The sequence below is a fragment of the Felis catus genome, chromosome A1 (genome assembly GCF_018350175.1).
Source record: "Felis catus isolate Fca126 chromosome A1, F.catus_Fca126_mat1.0, whole genome shotgun sequence".
Lineage (NCBI taxonomy): Eukaryota > Metazoa > Chordata > Mammalia > Carnivora > Felidae > Felis > Felis catus.
In genome coordinates this window covers 178578033-178586664 of record NC_058368.1, presented here as the reverse complement: position 1 = coordinate 178586664, position 8632 = coordinate 178578033, and the positions used below count along the sequence as shown (strand labels likewise).

At 50.2% G+C, this 8632-nt stretch overlaps 1 long non-coding RNA gene across 1 annotated transcript; it reads left to right on the top strand.

Moving 5' to 3' along the window:
• Positions 1-964: 964 nt before the first annotated feature.
• LOC123379595 lies at positions 965-3878 on the top strand. The gene is made up of 2 exons (XR_006584243.1): positions 965-1131; positions 1784-3878. It is a non-coding gene; the product is annotated as an uncharacterized LOC123379595 (long non-coding RNA).
• The last annotated feature ends 4754 nt before the right edge of the window (positions 3879-8632 follow it).

The following is an 8632-nucleotide window of genomic DNA, read 5'->3' as shown; positions in this document are numbered from 1 at the left end:
GATCTTAGGAGAAGGCAAGGGGCAGGGATGAGGGGAAGAGAGCCAGGGATGATGTGAGAACTTGGGAAACACAGAAGTTTGGCAATAGTCGGTTCAGATTTTGAATCCTTTCTCTGGCATTTATCTTTACATGTATGACCTTGGACAAGTCACTTCACCTCTCAGCTTCACTGTCCCCCCGCCCCCCCACGACATGGGGATATAAGCACCTATGTCATTGGGTCTGGGGGAAAGATTAAATAAGATATTGTGGTAAAATGAGAGGTTTTAACAAACATCATTTGTTCTCCTTTTCTTGCTTTTAACCAATGACCTTGTTGCCTAAAAGTTGTACCGTTAGAAAGCACCTTCGTTCTTCACTCCTGTTCTACAAAAGTAAGAAAATGGCAAAAATCATACGGAGTGTTTCAGTTCCCCATTTTGTTCATATCCAAGTTGATGGATATTTCCAATTTTTGACAATAACAAAAGAAATGCAAGCAAAAACCACAAGAGCTTCCCTTCTTGTTCCCTCAAGATCCAGATGACAGTCCCCGCTGCTCCCGAAGCAGATCAGCCTGTCAAAACAAGTGGCAGAGGAAGGAAGGCAATGTGGCCTCTCCAAGGCTTTGGAAGCCCAGGAGGAGGTGGGGCGTGGGAGCTCCCTGCATGACATCCCACAGAGCCTCCAAGGGCCCCCGGAACCTGCCTTCTAAAGTGCCTTCCCTTCCCAACAGAATGGGAGCAGATAATTCGGCTTCAAGAGGCTGAAGTCGTTTTTGTTGTCATTCAGTTCTTGTTTTCTTCTCGCAAAAATGTCCCGACAGACTTTGGGCCTCATCAGACCTTTTTCCTAGGAGGCCAACTGTGAACACACCCACACCCACACCCACCTCCCACATACACACACCCTGGTCCCAGTTCCTCACCGCTCCCCCATCCTCCAACCCCAGGAAGTAGGTTTCTCAACCAGCAAGGGCTGGTATGAGTCACAGGCAATTCCATTTTGTTTAGGGGCATAAGACTGCCCTCTCACTCTTGGGGCCAAAGGAGTTGCTGAGAAGGAGAGGAGGTTCTGACCCACAGGGAAATTCCCACCTCTGCACCGTGACTTAGAAACACCTTGGTCCTTTTGCTCATCTCTCTCAAGGGGTAAGAATGCCCTTGTTCCTAGTAAAGGTCCGTGTTCCCAGGATGAGGCTTAGGTCTGGGGTTGGTGCCGCTGGTGTGGCATGGGGGCGGTGGGCAGAGCGGGCGAAAGGAGGCTAATATAAACTCCACCATGGGTGGCCAGGGGGGTATGTGCATGTATGTGCTCATATTTAAGTGCAGAGGGAAGGCACGGGAATGGAAACTGAGGCCGTGCATATCTGGCACCATAGCTGGTTACTGGTGCTTTCAAACTTTCCTTCAGGAGCTGCTGCCTTCAGGGAGACAATAAATGAGAACACCATGACATGCTCCTAGCCCGGCCTGCCACCCCCCTCCACCTAGCCCTCTCCCCAACCCTCAGTGCGTGAGGGAACGTGGTCAGGTCTGTTGTAACCACAGAGTTCTCTCCCCTCAGCTCAGCTGGGACTAATCAAAGAAGAGGGGCAGGGGCCCTCTCTTCCTAAGGTATCATGGTGGTAGGAGGAGAAGGGGTCTGCTGGGGAGGGGACCCCCAGATTCCATGAGGGATGTTTCCACAACTCCTTGAAGATGAGGAGGATGAGTCTTCAGGAAGATTTGGATCAGGCATCCTTGGTTCTTTTCTTTTCTCTGGTGAAAATGATGGCCCCCTGTTCTTGTGATCCACCTGCAGGCTACCCATCGTCCTTGAAAGGGATAGAGAGGAGAGAGATAAACCAAGCAAAGCCAACAGACTTTGAAAACGACCATAGATCTGATTGTGAGCACTGCCCTGGGGACCAGCTCTGCCTACAGCCCTTCCATCCCAGGTCACTCAGAGGCTGCCACAGGGCCATTCTGGTGACCCAAATCAGCACTTGCCTCAGGTCACAGAGGGCTTTTGAGGCCGAAGGTGGGTGAGCGCCCTGGCATTCTTTCATCCTAGATAAGAGGTCAGTGCAAAACGGCACTGGCCAGACAAACCACAGGAAGGAGAGAAATTCAGAGTCATTCAGGAAACAGAAGACACTTCACTGAACCCAGAGATGGGGTAGATCGCTACGTGTGACTTTTAGGAGAAAAGGGAACATGACAACAGATATTGTTAGTGAAGGTCTATCAGAAAAGAAAACGTCTTACAGCACGAGAGCCCGGGGAGGGGACAAGGCCGTTCTGCGTTCTGGTTATTGTCTTCGCCAAGCCCAGTGCCAAGACCCACGATGGCCTCTGTTCTACCAGCCAGGCAACGTCTCAAAGGTTCCTCCACTCCCAACGTGTGGGGTTCACTTCAGACAATCTGAAACCCAAGAAATGTGAGATCCTGCTCCCGGGGCTGGGGCTTAATGGAGATTGGATTGTGCTTACTCCGGCAGAGGGCAGAACAGCACTGCTCTCTTCTCCTGCCTCTCCCCCCACCACCACCCAGTCCACAGCTACAGGACATGCTCTTTGGCCAAAATGTGGCCTTTCTCCAGGAGTCACAAGCTGCGCGCCAGATTAGCTCCTGAGTCCTCGGCTGGCCTCACAATGCTACTGCTTTGAGCATGCTGCAGGCTGTGCCTCGAGAAGCACAGGAATGTACAGGGGGCTGGAGCCTCTCACCTGGGGTTTCCCTCCGTCCCTTATATGGTGAGGCCTCTCCTGAAGGCTTCATCAACACCCTTGCCCCCAGTTAGATCCTGCCTGGCCGCCGTTTCCTGCTAAGATGACTGCATCCTTTCGCAACCTGCCCTCTCTTAGCAAAGTAGGGTTTGGGTGTTGTTCACTAGGTGGACCCCAAAACTGAAAAGAACAAGAATCAAGCGGCAGTGTTTGCTCCCTAGGAAATGTGCTGTTTCTCTGGAAGACTGCGGAAGCCCCAGATGCATTTGGCATGCAAAGCTACATCAGCAGAACAGCAGGTTCAGACTAGAAGAGCCAGTTCCGTTCCGCTGGAAGAGAGAGGATGCAGAATGTGGTTTTTCAGTTCCTGGGGCCTCAGGAGCTCTGAAACTCCCTCTCTCCCTGCCTTGCTGCACCGCTGCTGTTGTGGAGAAAACTGTGCCTACTCCTGGTATTACACTGAGGCTCCTGCGGCCTCAGTTTCCTTGTCAGTGAGATGGAAAACCTAATTTCAAATTCTTTATTTATGATGTGAGAGAGATAGGGATGACTCTCATGGGCCTTTCGGCAGCCTCCCCCACCCCTCCATTGCCCTCTCTCCTTCTCCCCTGCCTTAGCTTGTTCTTTCTTTTTTCCTCGCATTCTCTGGGTCCCCTGGCCTCTCTCCTCTCTGCCCCCTCCAGGCAGGAAGACCAGAGTCTGCCTTTTTCTGGTTAAGAAGTCCTGCTTTGCAGAAGCATAGCCAATTTATGACCCTGCCCTTCCCAGCTGGGAACAATGTTTATTTACATTTAGGAATATAAGGAGAGAGGCTTAGCTGTGAGTTTCTGAGGCCAGGGAAAATTAGAGCCATGCATAAAGGGTTTGCCTTCACCAAGGTGCTGAGCTAGTGCTGGGCCCAGGAGGCTGTGGGGCCTGGGGAGGGGAGTGTCAGAAAGGAGGTGGTCTGATGCTCTTTCTGATTTTGGGAATTAACTCAATGTTCTCAAGCCAAGAAACAGAGAGAAGCAAAGCAGGGAAGTGGGAGGCAGAGTATAATACAAAGAGACAGAGAGAGAAAAACTAAAAATCAAAACCGTAAAAGGAAAAAGTGACATAGTCCTTAAATATATATTTTTTTAATCATAAGGAAGATTTGAAGAGAGCAGAAAGGGTATAAAGGGGGATTTGTCCTTATTTACTACTAAATAGAAACCTCCCACAGCAGGTGACTGGTGACCCAGGAAAGTACCATAGGAACCAAGGTCTGTTAAGAATCAGCAAGGTCCCCAGGGCCTTTGTTCCTATCCTATAGGACGACTTATACCTCCTACATTTTTCTGGGGTGCAGGGCGGTTGAGAAGTATAGTAGACAAGACACAGGAGCTTGCCCTGGAGGCCCAAGTCATAAGTTGATTTTTCTGGGGCGCCTCACGTCCCCTTGTCCCCTGCATATCCCTGTCCTACTGTTGTCCCCAAGCTGGAGATGATGTCATGGAAGGGGAACAGGGTCCTGGGATCGTACAGCTCCCAGTAGGAACCCAGGATCTGCTGTTGATGAGATGTGTGTCTGAAGCAAATCACCTAATCTTTCAGAGCCTTGGCTTCCCCATCTGGAAAATGCAGACACTAATATCTCACAGCCTTATTATAAGAATTGTTAATAATAGTAAACAAGGAAACAGTTAATGGTTTCTGCACCCAACTGCCATGTATTCAGCACTGCCCTGAGTCTGTGCTGTACATCCATCATCCCAGTTGGTCCTCACATCATTCCCTCCAGGTGAGGACCACAAAACACCCTCAATTTCTACACAACATACAGAAAGTCACAACCAAAAGCTACTGTTGATAGGGTGGCTCCCTAATCCCTTCCCATTAGCAGCTGGCACATGACTAGGAAATGTGAGCTTCCTTTCCTTCCCTAGCCTGTCACCTGTTTGGGTTTCTGTTTGGACCGGCCCATTGCCTGCCACCAGAGCCCAGGGCCTGCGCAGCTACAGAGCCCTGGAGAAGCAGCTCGGCCCTGGCAGGGGCCGGGCAGCACCCAATCCCAACTCCATCGGCCAGTAGCTAATGGTTAAGGCATCTTGGGCAAAGTCACTTCATCGCAGTCTCTGACTCCCTCATATCTAAAATAGAGATGGAGGTGGTGGGATGGGTCCTCCTGCCCAGAGAGGCTGTTTCGAGGACCCAGGGTAGGGAGGAAGTGTTACTAGTCCAGGGAGAAACTACAACTCACTAGACAGACAAAATTCCTTTCCTCTGTCTCAGCCCATCCAGGAGCCTGGCTTTGACCTGTGGACCCCAGGGGCACAAAGGAGAAGCCAGGCTGTGGCTGCATCCAGGCTTTGGTGGGGGAAAAAGAGGGACCATGCAATCTGGAATTGAAATTTACTAGAATCTGGAATTTAGGCCAACACTCCATTGGAAAAGCAGTCAAATTTCAGGGTAGATGCATAGGCTAAGGGCTCAGATGCATAGGACTTCAAGTCCTTGTTCTGTCCCTTAAGAGTTGTGTGACCTTGGGCAAGTCATTATCTCTCCAAGCCTTAGTTTCTTCACCTGTAAAATGGGAAAATTAGCGATACCTCCAAGGATGGATATAACAAAGCTTGGAAAACACTTGGCGGAGCCTCCTACACACAGCAAATTCTTCCCCATGCTGCTGGTGCTGCTCCTGTGCCTTTGCAAAGAGCCGAGGGGCTCTCTAGCTTCCTGTCCCCACCTGATCCGGGGCCTCACCCCCACTGATGCCCACAACCAACTGCGAGTGGCACTTACAAGGTACAAGAAACAGTGTTTGAAAAATGAAAGTTCTGTGCTGCTCATGGACTTTCTATTTAAATTTACTGATTCCCTAATTATAATCTCAGCAAGAAAGAAGACCAAGGACCAGCGGGGGTTGTCGAGGAGCAATTACTTGGCAATTTTCTTTTTTCCAATGGAAGCAGAGGGAGGTGGAAGAACAGGACGAAGGGCGGAGCTCAGATTCCCTACTCTGTCCCTTTATCTGGGCTTAATGTTCTCTGTCCATTGGTAGGGCTGGGTGCTGCCTTGGAGGCGACTCAGCACTTCCCTTGGAGGGTGGGCCTTGGGAATGGTGCCTGGGGGGTGGGGGGGATGGGGGCTGGCAGTGGCGGGGGCAGGGGGAACTACCCATAGACTAACATCTCTCTGGCATTTCTCTCTTTCTTGAAAAGCCAAAACAAGCCTGTTCATTCCTTCCCTCCTGAGTACATACCCATTTAGTAGATCTTTTTTTTCTTTTTTCAAATTTCCCAAAGTGTTTCCCAAGAACACTTGCTCAGAATTACCCAGGGTGCTTGTCAAAGATTCTAGGCCCCAAAGTCTACCTACACAATCAGCATCTGCCAGCTGGGCATAGGCATTGGCATCTACAGTTGACTAGCAGCCTGGGAGATTCTGATGGAGGCCCAAGGTTGAAAGCCAATAAACTCCTGAGCCCATCCTATTTCCACCTAGCAGCAAGATGCAAGTGGGGGCCCCATGTCTGACACTTAGCAATTGATCATCACATCCTTGGGCAACTCAGGTCATCAGCTCTTGGGTGCCTGTGGTCATTGGCTTTAGAAGTGTCAGGTGCAGAAAAGGATGGCTGGAGACTTGCCTTGTCCTCTGCACAAAATGACCCAAAACAGTACGTTGTCGTTTGCAGAACACCAGATCCAGAAGGACTCTAAGCAAGCAATTTCTAAGCCTGAGAGCAAAGCTGTGGAGTCAGACTCACTCGGCTTAGAAATCCGCTCTGCCACCACTTACCAAGCAGAACAACTTTGGACACAGGCAGCCCCTCTCTGTGCCTCAGCTTCCTCAACTGTAAAAGTAAGATCATAATAGAACCGTCCTCCTGGGAGGACAACATGGGATTATGTGCATACACACAAGCACGTGTACACACATGAACGCCACACAGGACCTCAGAGAGTGTGGCCGGCCCACATGAACTGCTAGTCACCACTATTTGTATTGTCAGAGACTTACTGGATACTGCACGCATACTCACGAGTCCTCACCACCTCCTGTCTGGTAAGTATGCTTTTGTCCCGCTTTACAGAAGGGGAAACTGAGGCTCAAAGAGATGAGGTAGCTGGTGCAAGGTTAAAGAAGCAGGAAGGTCACAGCCACTGGTTTATTCATAAAATATCGACTGCTTTCTGTGTGCCAGACTCTATTCCAGGCATCGGGGATTTTGTGGTACACGAGATAGACAATGTTCCTAGTCTCTTGGCAATCAAATCTAATTGGGGGAAATTTGGAAATGAAACCATCTGACTCCAGAGCCCATGGGTCTGACCATCAAATTGCTTCCTTGACAGGTGATAGGTCTTATTGTTGCAAGCACACAGCTGGAGCCTCTCCCATCCCCCATCCTGTGTCAGGGTTTCTGGGACTCTGTGCTTGGTGGGACTTGCTAAGAAGACCTCTGATCCGGAGGTGGGGGAACAGGCTTAGGGTAGAACAGAGACCAGAAGGTTCAGTATGGGTGTCCTAAGTTCTTGCAAACTGTGAGGAGAAACACCGTTCATTTTGTGGTCAAATCTAGCCTTTGCTGCCTGTGATTCCTGAAAATATTTTCTAGAGTTGGCTGAGACCTCCCCAGTGCTAGGACAGAGGGCTGCCCAGACCCACATCCTCTCTGGGGTAGCAGGGAGGCTACACCTGGCAAGTGGGTGGCAGGTGGGGACCGGGAACTTGGGCTCCCTCTAGTGAGGCGGTGGAGCAGTGCAGAAAACACCAGCATCTTAGGCACAAAGCAACCTCGAAAGAACTTCCTTCCCATCAAGAAGATGATGGGGTTGAGTGAATCCTGGTCAAAAATGGCACCTCCTGTGGCTACCAAGGACAGCAACAACTCCGCAGCAGAGCTGTCTGGAATGCTCACTCTTTTGTGGTACTTGCCTCTAACCTGAACTTCCCCAGCTGTGCACGTACACATCCCTGGGTCTAGCCCCATGTAGCTCAACCCCCAGGCCTCCACTGGAGGTGGCCTCCTCACCTTCCTTTTTGCCACACCAGGCACATACTTCTTTTTCTTCTGGGCCTGTTGGGCTTGCCCTGGACCCCAGCCTGCCCACCACCACCACCCCTGGGCTAGGGGCAGGGGTGTGTAGATCATGACAAAGATTGGTCCTGACTCCCATTTCCAGGCTCAGCTTTGCCTCCTGGAAACACCACCCAGTATTTTTGGAGCCACTTAGCATCCTAATGATTAGCAAACTATTGCAACCAGATGCCTAGGCTCTGCTGAGTCAGCAAAGGTCCCAACAGCAGTGAGGAGCAGACCCTGGCCAGTGTACCTGGGAACAAGTCACATGACCTCTCAGGGCTGCAGTCTCCTTGTCTAAAAATTGAAACAACTGAGGTTAAAACGGACAAAATATGGGAAAGCACTCTGGGAAGTATCATACACAAGCTGTTGTTGATATTTCTATTATGTCTGAAACAGAGAAGTCAGCTCAGATGCCTTATCCTTTAAGACTCAAATGGCTTTTACCTGAATGTCCCCCCACCAAGTAGTAGACCCCTTCCCCTCTGAACCTCTCTGCTATTATGCAGAGGTGGGGGGTTATGGGTAGGGTAGAGCTTTTCCCAGTCATCTGGACCTCTGAGCACCTGCTTCCACTGAATTAAGCCAGTTTAGGGACCCACTTGGTTTCCTATGTACCCTGGACCTGCTGTACATCAAATCTATCTGAATTTGTAATATGGCCCCTTGTCCTAATTTTCATTAAAAAAAAAAAAAATCTGACATCCCTTGTGTGTAGCCATCTTCATAAGAGACAGAGGAAGTTTACCACACAGATGACTGTCTGTGTCAGATGTGCATCCTCCGAGACATCCTCTGGCTACTTCTGGTACCTTCAGGTCAACCTCCCTCTCCTCGTTCCTAAGTCCTCATCAGTTCTCTCCCATCCCAATTCCTGCTTGTTCCTATAAC